Source organism: Toxorhynchites rutilus, chromosome 2 (genome assembly GCF_029784135.1).
Source record: "Toxorhynchites rutilus septentrionalis strain SRP chromosome 2, ASM2978413v1, whole genome shotgun sequence".
Taxonomy (NCBI): Eukaryota; Metazoa; Arthropoda; class Insecta; order Diptera; family Culicidae; genus Toxorhynchites; species Toxorhynchites rutilus.
The window spans coordinates 111,253,953-111,268,304 of record NC_073745.1 but is presented as its reverse complement, the minus strand read 5'-3'; positions in this window follow the sequence as shown (position 1 = coordinate 111,268,304).

Genomic DNA, 14,352 nt, shown 5'->3' with positions numbered 1-14,352 from the left:
TTTGCATAGGGTATTTTATCGTGAAAATCAACATTTCGTAGGGAGTCACGCATGAAAAATTGATATGACGATTTTCATTGGCACCCTAAACCATACGTTTTGCCTCGTATTCCAAAAAATCGAAAAGTCCCAGAGTGTCGATTTTTGAACAAAAAAATCGAGATGACACTAGATCTCGACATCTCATGCAATTTGAAGACACCAGAAAAAAAAAATCGAAAACCACGTGTTACGGCCCAAGCCGAACACAAAATTTTATTACTTAACACTTTATTCAACATATAAACAAAACCTATAAAATAATTAACACTAAACACACTAAACATACTAGAAACACTCATCCTGAGTCCACACCTGGAAAACGAGAACAATTAGCGCAGATATATAATAGTATATTTATTGTCACTTACCTTTTATCGTCGTCCACAGATGTCCAGAACAATCACCTGAAGGATAATTATTGATTGACATAATTGTACAACACAGAGTACTTACCACTAGCGGTGAACTACAACACAAAACAATCACAACATACAAAACAATAACAAACAAATTGTCAAAAGATTGGAACGGATGGAAACGAACCCGCTATACAAAGTGTAATTGTTTATGGCGAATATTCTAGACGCAACCCATACAACAACTACGCTATTCAAATGACTATGGGTCCAATGGTATAAATAGGGCAAGAAATGTTCAGAACAGGGTCATTGTTCGTTTGTTACTCTTTCTGACAAGACGTTATTTTTTTTTCTCGTGTTTTTCATTCTCTTCGTTCGCGTTGCAGTTTGCTGCAAACCAAACCAACCCAGAAATGGGAAAACCTGGTGCAAATCAGGGTCAATCCACCGGCAATAAACGTCGCGGCGGTTCCGCAGATGCTGACTCATCGTCAAACAAAAAACTGCTGAGTAGTAATCCGTATTCGCTCCTCCCGGAAGAAGAAGTGCGGAAGAAAGAGAAAATGCCACCCTTCTACACAAAAGGCGAGCAAGGGACAGTCATCACTCTGGTTAATAATTTAATCACAGCTGGTCTCCGAGCTGAAATTCGTCTGTGCTCGGACGGAGTGAAAATTACCACCACCTCATCAGTTGATTACAAGTCAGTCGCCAATAAGCTGAAAGAATATAATATTGAGTATTTTACCCATGATATCGCTGCTGAGAAACCCTTAAAAGTCGTCCTTCGAGGTCTAATGGATATGGATATCAAAGAGTTGGAGGCAGCTTTGAAGCACGTACATTTGCAACCCTTACAAATTTTTAAAATGAAACGACATAACTCGAATATTAAGTACCGTGATCAGCTTTATTATATCCACTTAACCAAGGGATCAATGACACTCAAAGAACTACAGAAAATCCGAACTCTGCACCACATCGCCGTAGTATGGCAACGCTATAAACCAGTACACCGCGACGTCACAATGTGTGGCAATTGCCTGATGCCTGGTCATGGAACCAAGCACTGTCACATGAGGAGCCGCTGTGCCAAGTGTGGTAAAAATCATAAGACCCCGGATTGTTCTGAGACCGAAATCAAGATCAACTGCCTCAACTGCGATGGAGAACACTCAACCACAAGCCGATCCTGTCCGAAGCGTGAACAGTTCATCAAATTCCGGAACAATGCGGCTCAGCGTACTAAAACAAAACCGATGCGAAATGACATCGCATTTGACGAAAACAACTTCCCAGGGCTACTGGCATCAAGCAGACCCATCCCGAATTTATTACCTCTTCCTCTTCAGCAACAACGAAGAACAGAAATTGATAGGACAGATCGCAGCCATTCCACGCCTGGATTCCGGACATATGCACAGGTCGCTGCTGTTACCCCAGAGGACACACTATATTCAATGGAACATATGGCGATATTACTCGATTTACTCGACAAACAGACTCGCGTATGCAAGACAAGTAACGAACAAGTCGCAGTCATGCTGCGATTCTATTATCATCACCGTAGCCTTCTCGCTCAGACTGCTTAACTTCAACGCCGCTCCAGTGGCGAATAAACAGCTAGAGTTTATCGAATTTCTACGAAACCATGAAATCGACGTTGCCTTCATCACAGAAACGCACCCCAAGCCAAACATTAATTTCTCCTTGCCGGAGCACACGTTCGTCAGGTTCGACCGCATCAAAGCTCGGAGGGGTGGTGTCGCCATAGCCATCCGCCGGGGTCTTCAGTTCAAATTGCTCTCTGACTTCCGTTTGAGCATCATCGAAGCAGTTGGCATCGAACTAACCTCTTCCAACGGACCGATCATCATAATCGCTGCTTACTGTCCAGTACAATGTAAAGAAATTGACGGCAGTTCGACTAAACTGAAAAACGACATCCAAAAACTGTCTCGCTGGAAAGGTAATTTCATCGTAGCTGGGGATCTCAATGCACGCCACTCAATCTGGGGGAACGTTAGAAACAACAGGAATGGAATCGTTTTAGCCAATGACGCTCAAGCCGGACATTATGTTGTACTCCATCCGGACTCACCAACGTTTTTCTCACCAGCCGGTGTTGGCTCTACTCTGAACATCACTTTGACAAACATCGCTGAGATGCTCACAACATCACAACATCAGACACGAACAGAGATGTCATCGGACCATCTTCCGGTGATCTTCGAAATGAACGCAATCATCAATCAGTGCGAGCAGCAACTAAGACGAAACTACCATCGCGCCAACTGGCCGCGACTGCAACAATTCATCGAGGATCGGGTGATTGAGCACCCAATATTGGAATCAACCGATGACATCGACTGTACATTGGAGAGTTTAACCAACACCGTTCAAGAAGCGGTGAACCTATTCGTTCCAACAACGCAAGTTTTACGTAAGTATTTGCAGCTTGATGTTGAAACCAGAAGAATAATTCAGCTTAGGAATAGTATTAGAAGGCAATTCCAAAGAACGCAAAATATTTCTAGAATTGTCCTTTATAAAAAATTAAATAAAATCATGTCAGCTCGTGTTCAAAAGATCAGAAACAGGGAATTTGAAAAAAACATTAAGGCCTTGCCCAACTATTCCAAGCCCTTCTGGCGACTTACAAAAGTTCTAAAATCAAAGCCGAAACCCATTCCACCTTTAAGGCATGATGACCGTGTTGAGCTTACATCTGTTGAAAAAGCCAATTCAATCTCTCGTCATTTTATGGCTTCTCATAACTTGGGGCAAAATATTGCTAGCCCGATGGAAGCAGAAGTAACTGAAAGCGTGTCGCAAATTAATGCAGCCCCGAATGAATTGCCTGAGAACAATAAAATCACAATCGAGGAGTTGAAGAATATCATCCGCTTCTCTCGTAATATGAAGGCTCCGGGATTCGATGGCATCTTCAACATCGTTTTGAAAAATTTTGGACCCAAATCTCATACCCTGTTGGTGAAAATATTCAACCGTTGTCTCGAGTCTAGCTACTTCCCCACAGCGTGGAAGCAGTCCAAGGTGGTACCAATTCCAAAACTAGGGAAGGACCCAACCATCCCGTCTAGCTACCGACCAATAAGTCTGCTCTCGTCATTGAGTAAGCTTTTCGAGAAGTGCATTTATACCAGGCTCCTCAACCACTCCGAGTCCAACAACATCTTCATGAACGTTCAATTCGGATTCAGACGTGGCCATTCGACAGTCCACCAACTTCAACGTGTAGCAAATATTGTAAGGCGAAACAAAACGATTTCAAAGACAACAGTAATGGCCTTCTTGGATATAGAGAAAGCCTTTGACAACGTGTGGCACGACGGGTTGGTCCGAGATGAAGAATAGAAGGTGGGAAGATTCACGGGTTTTGGTTGTGTTGAACTTTGATTGTGTTAGTAGCCAGGAAGATAGGAAGTTCACATACCAGTTACTCAAATGGTACAAAATTGAATGTGTCAACGAATAACGTTGAAAGAGGATATACAGAAGCTAATTACAGATTTTCAAATCATATTTTTCGCATCATGAAAAAAACGAAACATATCACGAACTAAAATGTTTAATTATTTCTTTGATTTCAGATATAGTATTCTAATGTCTACTATGTTTGGATTCTAGAGCAACTTCATGGAAGTTTGACATTTGTCAGCAATTGTAATTACTTTTTCACAATTAAGGTGCTAAAAATTTCAGTCGTCTAAAACTAAGACGCAAGCGGAAAGTTTTTCGTCTCAAATGTTTATCCGTCAAAGGAACAAAAGATTGTATGACTCTGACTTTGTTCGTTTACGTTTTTGGTCGACGTAACGAGAAGTAAAATTGAATTGAAATTATGTTTAGAACACTTCAAAAACACTGAAATTTCAGTTTCTGTTAAAATGTCGGGCCCTTGTGATTTTGAACGCTAGCATTGATTTAGGAAAAAAGTAGTTCATTTCATTTGTTTATTTTTACTTTTAATAACAACACTTTTCCTATGTAGTGGACTATTATAAGAAAAGTAACATACATAAACAAAATCTGTGACGTCACAGATTTAAAAAATCTTCCCACCTTTCATTTTCCATCTCGGGGTTGGTCCACAAGCTTTACCAATACAACTTCCCGGTCTACCTTGTAAAAATAACATTAAACTATCCAAGAGACAGAACATCAAAGGTCAGCATCGGTCACTCGCTTTCTCAGCCGTATGATGTTACCGCAGGAGTCCCCCAAGGGAGCATTTTGGAGCCTATATTATACAATTTGTATACTTCTGACATCCCGCCGTTGCCGGGCGAAGGAACGCTATCGTTATTTGCTGACGATTCTGCGATCTCTTTTGAGGGTCGAATAATCCGCGCGCTGGTGTCGAAACTCCAGAACGGTCTCAATGCTTACATCAACTACCTCTCCACTTGGAAGATATGCGTAAATGGAACGAAAACTCAGGCAGTTGTTTTCCCACACAGTAAGAGTCCGCGCCTAATCCCAACGACGAAAATCCGGGTCCAGAATATGGACATAGAATGGTCATCCGAAGTTCGTTATCTAGGTCTCATCCTGGATAACAAGTTATCATTCCGCTCCCACATAGATGAAAGGGTCCTAAAGAGTATGATACTACTCAAAAGTTTGTACTCCATCATCAAGCGGCGCTCTAGGACGTCCCCTTCCAACAAGTTAGCGGTCTATAAGCAGGTAGTTGCACCGATGTTAGAGTACGCCTCACCTATATGGCAGGGTTGCGCAAAGAGCCATATCAAAAAACTCCAAATTGTCCAAAACAAATTTTTGAGGATGATTTTGAACAAACCACGACACACACGAACTACTGAGCTTCATCGGATGGCGGGTATTGACACTATCTTGAATAGAATCACAATGCACACGGATAGAGTCAGAAGTAAAGCCTTGGTTTCCGAATCGGAAACTATAAGATGTTTATACTTACAATAAAAAAATTTGTTTGTTTTTTTTTGTTTCCGTGTAGAATAAAAAATTTTTAGGCTGTAAGGATTAGGTTTAGTTAATTAAAATATTTCGGAACATGTGCTACCAAGACATAAATGTATAAACCCGCTATAGGAAGAATTTGAACCAACAAAGAAAGAAGAAAACTAAAGCTGAAAAACTTCATGTATGAAAGTTGAATCAATTAAAATTGTAAACCATTGTAACAAACAAAAGAAAAATAATAAACAAAAAATTTAATTTTAAAAAAAATCAGAACAGGGTCAATCGCAATAAAACCTCCGATCAATATAGATCAAGCGTCTTGTCTATATTTCGATCATTTCTTCATTTCGCCACATCGGGTAGCCAGTCTACTCATCATCTACTTCGGAATTCTGCTCAGCTCAACACTCTGGAACTCCGCTTAGAACCTATCTAGGCGGAGACACCACGATTCCTCCCCCCTTGGGTGATTTTTCGGTTTTCAAAAAAATCAAAGCTGTCGATGTGCGACACTAGTAAATGAAGTCCGATTGAGCTGATAGTCTGCATAGGGTAGTTTTTCGTGGGAATCAACGTTTTTAATTAAGTTCACTTTGAAAATTCTAGATGACCATTTTTATTGGCACTCTAATATAGATAGATGGAGTACGTTATTTCGTTATTTCGCTTGAAAATCCATTTCCACTTTTCAACAAAGATCAATTTCGTTAGCGCAAGCATCAAATGGACTAACAACGCTTATCATGATGTAATTGTAGAACATATGGGAATTCTATTTCCGAATTTTCCAACCTTGCTACAGAGTTTTCCGTATTTTTGACGTGGGACTACGTCTAACCGGAATATATGGGGGGTAAGATTGAGACCTAAACACAGAACATGCAGCAAAAAATGCAAGATTTCGAATGCTTATAACTAGAACATTTCTTACTGAATCGGAAAGATGTTTGCATCAATTGGTAGGGGATATTTCTACGCATCTATCACAATTAATAAAATGTAATTTTTCATAAGATAAACAATTGAATAACTGTAAAATGTTAAGCGTTATCCAAACGCCCTAACTGACTCATTCTGATTGGCCCGATTTTTGGTTTCCCCAACACAGCCATCTAAACCAAGCAGCCTTAGGGAAATCGGCAAAGCAAATACATAAAAGTAGGGGGACTTTTGTTCCCACTGTAATGTGTTCCCTAACAGAGATTTCTAAACTATTTCGCCTGGGGGAAATCGACATTGCAAATACATGCAAGATGAGGGTATTTTTGTTCTGATTGAAATGTGTTTCCCTAACACATACTTCAAATCCATGGAGTGTGGGGAAATTTGCATTGCAAATACATGCAAGTCGGGGGCATTTTTGTTCTGATTGAAATGTGTTTCCCTAACACAGACTTCTAATTCATGAAGCGTGGAGAAATTGGCATTGACTGAAATGTGTTTCCCGAACACAGACTACTGAACCAAGGGGTCTGGGGAAATTGACATCGCAAATTCATGCAAGTCGGGGGAATTTTTGTTCCTACTGAAATGTGTTTTCCTAATTCCTAAGATTTCAAAAGCAAGGTGTGTGGGGAAATCGGCTTTGCAAATAAATGCAAACTGCGAGTACTTTTATATTCGCTTGCCTTCGTGCAGTCTAGCAAATGTTTCCCTAACACGGTCTTCTAAACTTAACAACCTGGGAAAATCGTGCAGACACTAGAAGCGAATGAACTTTCGAATTTAAAACATATGTAGTATTAAAAGTAGAAGTTGAAGTTGTTGATTCATGCAAGCCGGGGATACTTCTGCACCCGCATGTTATGTTATGCACTACGAAAAGCGTTTTTCTAACACGGATTACAAAAGCGGGTGCGAACACACCGCTTTGGCTCGGTTATTCAAGATTGCATTGAAGGATATGTTTGCTCACTGACTACGCATACTTTTTGATGATTAGGAAAAATGTTTATAACCTTTTGCTGCGATAACGCCTATTGATTAAATAATATGTGTTCGACGTACATGTCAAAATCGAAAATGAGTGCCTGAAGTTAATCAAATCAAGCAATGCTTCAGAGAGTGATATAAAATAATCGTTTGAAAATTCTTCCGTTCACATATTTTGTCCAAGGCATCATACCAAACGGAAAAAGACTGTCATTAAATTTACTTGTAACGAAGAACATAATCTATCATAATGCATGAATTCACCTTACATAGCATTTGTTCAATCTTTTTACTCACAAAGCAAATATATTGAATTCAATTGAATTCGGAAATTGTTTCATTCAATCAAAAATTTAATCAATACAAACAATTGCTAAGCTAACAAAACAAATGATTGCTAAGCTGAGGTAGTACCACGTCAACCTTGCGGTTATATCATAGATGTAACCCACCCATTTTTTTTTCGATTTTTATTTCCTTCCATTTTCATTTATATAGATTCAACACCCAAAATATTCACTAGAAATAATATATATATAGCAGAACAACGTTTGCCGGCTCAGCTGACGTCATCTAAATCGGTTCAGTGATTCGAAAGTTGTAAAATTTTGAAAAAAAAGTCATTTTTGGGAAAAACTTGGAAAAAATGATTTTTCGGACCACCCTAAAATGGAAATGGCCACCCTAATGAAAAAAATAAAAAAAATACGGGTCTAATATTTTGCAATAAAGAACAAAACTACGACTTTTCATGAAAATTTCAGAACTACTATATCGGTTTGGCATGGAATGGCTGTATAGTTACATTTTGGTTAGCAAACTGGATTTTATTTGCCTTTATTTCAAGAGTTTTTGGATGACAACAGTTAGGTGCGCACCTTTGCACCGTACTACTCTACTTGATGAAGTCTACATAAATAAAAAGTAGATGAGTCTGGGTCTAGCGCACTGACGGAAACTTAACGTAGGACTGTGATTGGTAGAAGTTTGTAGTGCATTTGAATTGAGTTTTTTCATTGTTCAAAAATCTGTAATTTTTACTCTTGTGATACATCTAATGGAGGTCCGGGAAGAACAGTTACTTATATTGAATTATATCCTTTAAACAGGTTGAAAGTAGTGAAAATATGACTCCTACTAAACGGTTCACAGTTTTCAAAAATATTCGTAATATTTCCCAAGATATTACTAATAGTAACTTTCTCCGTTTTGACCCAATCTCACCCCCATCGACGGTACTTAGTTGATATTTATATGCCGAATTATACGCTTTGAATGTATTCTGGAGCGGCAAGTTCTAGAATATGCGTGACCTCAGTGCAAGTTGGAGGAAATTTCTTTGACGAAAAATCCTCCGGCCAGAACGGGAATCGAACTTGAACCCCTGGCATGATAATGTGTGACACGCTAAACACTCGTCCACGAGAGCACTCACCGTGATTACTAATAGAGCCAAATTGTTTAATTTTTTTTCACAAAGAGTTTAGATGGGTTTTCTAAAGAAAATCGCATATAGTCTCATCGTAAACAAAACGAAATCAAACGTTGATCATGAATGGCATCATTAGGGCTTGGGCTATTTACTCAAGGAAACTTTTTTTATGCGGTCCCTATCCACCGCATAAAAAGATACTCAATGCAGAAGGATCGATAAGGATTTTGTTATTCTTATCAACACACTGCTGTAGTCCTAGCTATATTTCGGCTAGGACTACAGCAGTGTGTTGATAAAAAAATCAGTCATAATTAAAACTGGTCATCTAGAAAGGAAAATTACTGATGTGACGTGGAATTGCTTTATGACTGAAAAACACAACGAATGTACAGGGATAGTTAAATAGAATGAGTGTCTAGAAGAACTGGGTACACTGTGTATATTAGAAATAAGGACACACATTTCGGCGTAAACTTATGCTCTATGTCTGGTGGGATTGGAAAGAAATTCTGTATTATGAGCTTTTACCAAGCAGTCCGTCCATAAGTTCGCATAAGTTCTGCTGCAGTTACAAGATGCACTGAAGGTACTGGATTGCAACAAACGTCCAGAACTAGAGATCGATAGCCGTTGTGTTCCACCGGGGTATCACCAAACTTGAAATCTCTCGCTATGTTAACTAGATATTGCACCTTCAAGAGAGGAAGTTAAGAACTCATTTCATGTTTTCCTAAAAATCCTTAAAATTTTCATGTTTTCCTAAAAAAATATTTTCCTGAGACTTTGAACTTGTTTTTTCCTTCCCAACCGTCTGCCATATCCAAAGCACAATGTTCCTGATATCTTAGCATACATTATTGCGCCAACCTAGTCCACCGATCGCAGGCAATAATCTATCACCCGCTTCTGCGGCAGGAATCTACCGCCCCTCCGTTTACAAATCGATTGCCAGAGAAGAAAACATAATCGCTGCAAACCGCCGTCGAAAGGTGATCGGCGGGGTGATTCGAAATGATAAATCAAGAGAAAGAAATACCCATCGACATACGGTCATCGGTTAAACCGGCGAAAATAAAAGGTGGAAAATTACTATTTCACTCGCGAACCCACCGCTTCCCACCGAAGCGAATCTTCGGTCCGCTGAAACCAGCGAAGGAACACGTGTAGAAGGTTCAAAGGAATTCACCAGCATCCCTCACCGTGGTCACATATTCATATGGGTGCCCAAGTTGGCGGACTCAGAATGAGAAAAAAATCTCATCGCACCGAGTGTTGAGTTCATCGTTTGTTAGGTAATTGACATCTCAATTAAGTCGATTTTCTTCTGCGCATTCACGGACAGGCGACTAACGAGTCTACCTAATGGCCAGCGGAAACCTCACCTTAATGACATTTACTCGGTCGACCTTATCTTCGACAGATCGGGATTCCCGGCGCGGTCCGCTGTACGCTAATCTGCGAATTTATTCATTCTAATTTATGTTACTCACCGCCACGCAATCGGTATGATTTAGTTGGAACATTTCAATTAATTAAAAACAGAACTGCGAATTCGCCGCATTCGAGATGCTACACTGCCCAGGTAAGAGAGATCATTTCTTGCTCGTTCACTCGTTCGGAACTGCACTAAGATACACTTCACACTGCTGGCCTGGCGCCATTAGGAAGCCTCTCCGTGCTCCGCGAGGATGGGTTGAGCTCCATTAAACTTTAACAATAATTGCTCGTCATAACACTAAATTTGGTGTGCAAATCAAATAAATTCCTAGTTTTCTGCATCATCGGAGCTTGTCGTTGGCTTGTCGCTGGGTGGACAGTCTTTAACATAAAGAGGGTAAATATAGACATTTATCTTTGGCAGGATGAAACAACGGCAGTTACTTCGTTGCCCGGCGAAGCAACTTCGGACAAAGATGAACCCTTTCGCAAGAGTGATTTCGCACCAACTCGGAATCACAGTAGTCTCTCAGAATCTATGAACATTTTGTAGTAGCGAAGATATAACGGAACTAGTAATGTTGAAGTTGCTTTAGTTCCAATAAACAAGCGCCTCGACAAATAAATTAAAACATAAGAAACATACAGTTGAATTCATGATACATCATACAATTCATTACTCCCGTAATGAGTTCGCCTGAAACCCAATCGCAGGAATTCTCTTGATCATATATGACGGATATCGCGAATTCATTCAAACTTCATGAATGTGGAGAAATTGGCTTATTAAGAATCTTTTCATATTCGACTTCTTCAAATCATTCTAGACTGCTTCAGGAAAGCTCAAAAACAAAAAGCTCAAAAAAGTTTTCATAGGAGTGACTCTTGCACAACTTGGCCGAATTCTCACAAACAAAAGCATTTAAATTATATTTCATGTAATACACTAAAAAATCTATTTTAAAAAACTAATTCGATTGAAAAAATGGTCATCTCAAAAATGGCTCTAATGGTTGAAAAATTGAAAACAATTTATTCGGCTAAAAGTTATTCGTACATTTTATTTATTTATTTATTTTTTTTATCAACATCTTTGACGCAAAGTCACACAGATTGGTTACGGACACTTAATATTATTCTTAAAGACTACTCTATTAACGTAAAATCCAAATATCTACAAACGTCATTGAAGAGTCTGCAGCATCTGTCAAGCGGGCTGTTGTAGCCTTAGGCAGTACGGTGTCTTGGAACCCATAAAAGGCTAGTACTGCGAAGTTGGCGGGCTGGAGCATGAAAATTGACATCCTGTAGCAGACTACTGCAGTCAATATAATGACGAATGACGTCAAAAACGAAGAACCTCTGTAAAAAGTCTCGTCAACTCGATAGCGTTTGCATTCCGATGAGCGCACATCACTGCTCGTACGAAGGCAAGTTGTCAGGACTTGACCATGGAATCGGCGTAACGCAAATCTTACGAATCTTTTATGGATTCGTTCAATTCGTGACATGTGGACAGCATGATATGGATCCCAAATTTGTACTCCATATTCAAGAACACTACGAACCAACGAACAATACAACGTTTTAGCGCATAAACGTCGTCGAACTATGCTGTATTGCGGCGTAAAAATCCAAACATGGCATTAGCTTTTGCGATTGACATGAATATGTGTTCGTTGAATCGTAGTTTGCTGTCTAACATCAGTCCAAGATCGTTGATAGAATCGACTCTTGCAAGCGTCAATTGGTTCATCGAGTATTCGAATCTGATCGGCGACTGACCACGGGAGAAGGTGATGAACTTACATTTGGCTGTGTTTACTTGCATGCCGTTCATCTGACACCACCTTATTAACCGAACAATATCAGTTTGAAGCGCGCAGCAATCTAGCATTGAGTTGATCGTACGGTAAAACTTAATGTCATCAACGTATAGCAACTTACAGGAACTTAGGTGGTCACACACGTCGTTGATGAACAAAACGAAGATCAGAGGTCCCAAGTGACTGCCTTTAGGTACACCAGATGGTATTTCGAAAATCTCAGATTTGGTATCATGAACCTTAACGAAGGCCTTCCTACGTGACAAATAGGAGTTCAGCCAGCGAGCAATCCAACTAGGCAGACCAAGGCTTTTCAGTTTCGATAGGATGTGATTTTGAGGTACTTTATCGAAGGCTTTCGAGAAGTCTATGTACACGGCGTCTACTTGCTAACGCTTCTCTATGCTGCGAATAACCGTGCTGGTGAAAGTCATCAAATTAGAGGTTGTCGAGCGCATTTTCATGAATCCATGTTGAGAATCCGAAATTATTGGTTGAACAGCTGAATACATCTTGTCATGCAAAAGTCGCTCTAGAACCTTTGCCAAACAACTCAGGATCGAAATTGGCCGATAATTTTCCACATTGTGCATATTACCAGCCTAAAAGATCGGTGTGATTGATGCGAGTTTCCAAACATCCGGGAAAATGCCACCTATAGCGGAGTGGTTAAAAATAAAAATGGGCATATGTAATAGAAATGGGATATGTAATGAAAAACAATATTTTCTGAAGGCTAATTTCCCACATTTTTTATATCAATAAATATAATTCAAAATCAGAGTTATAGCAACGTTTTTTTTTTTCTATAAATGACTCTTGAAAAATTGTCCTAATTTTCATAAAAAATACGAAAAAATATAGTGTTTTCTAAAATTGTGTTTTTTAAACAGTCCATTGCATATATAGTTGAGTTTGTTTTTATGAGAAACTATACACTTGGCTACAAATCCAAACAACACAGTATGACTTATCTAGGGAAAAAATAGTGACAATTTTTTCATGTCCAAACTAAAACCAAATGTTTTTTTTTCAGTATAAATCACTCAGATACTTTGGACATTATTTTGATGCGCGATCAAAAACGTTTCAAATGTAATACTCAATCACATTTGATTATGCGTTCGCATGTGTTCATAATCACCAGAAAACGGGTTATTCTTTCACATACAAATTTGCATTTTGAATAGGATTAGTTATTTAGTAGTTCAAGAATAAAATTTGTGATGGTAAATCATAGATTGGTTCGTATTTGAAAATACCTACGGTTATGTTTTAATATCTCTGAATCCCGTTTTTGGATTCAGTACATCACATCCTACATTCGACAAAAAAAAGGAGGAACAAAGTGCGAAGTCTAAATGTTCAGATGATTTTTGAAATGCTGTAACTTCGTAGAAAATCCACGCATGAAGATGGGATGTACATAATTTTAAAGCCTTTTTCAAGTTTTGGAACGTTTTACGAAAAAAAATCTATTGATATATGTAGATGTAGTGGTTGAACATATCGGGGAAAAATGGAAAATCGAATCAACAGCAAATAGCAATAGCTGATCGATCGAAGTTTGAAGTTGAGGCTTTAATGATGTACATCCCGCCTTCGTGTGTTGATTTTCCACGAAGTTAGGGCGTTTCAAAAAATCACCTAAACATTTGTAATTGTTTTGTCGAGTTGTAATTCTACAAGCCTCTCCGATATTTGAGTGTGAATGCCGTTTTGTCTCAAATTCCGTACACTTTATTTTGAAATGAAAACGTACTAAATTTCAATATTATAAATAATTTAATAATGAAAATCCAGACATTCTTTGAGGTATAGGCTTCATTTTAACATCATTTACAGGTATCGCTACAGCCTACAATTTATGATACTGAGCATTCGCAAAAAAAAAGTGACAGTCAAAACCTATGATAGAATGTTTGCGTTAACAAATTTCGTAAAAAAACAAGCATCGTGAGTTTTTCAGTTTTGACGTGGGACTACGTCTAACCGGAGTATATGGGGGGGTAAAATGAAAACCTAAACACTGAACATGCAGGAAAAAAAATAAAGATCTCGAATGCTTGGAACTCGAACATTTCTTACTGGACCGGAAAGATTTTTGCATCAATTGATAGGGAACATTTCTACGCTTCTATCGCAATTAGTACAATCTTATTATTCATTAGATAAGCAATTGAATAACTGTAAAATGTTAAGCGTTATCTAAACACCCTAAGTGTCTCGTTTTGAATGGCCCGATTTACGGTTTCCCCAACACATCCATCAAAACCAATCATCCTTGGGGAAATCGGCATTGCAAATACATGAAAGTATGGGGACTAGTGATGTCTAAATTTTTCATTTA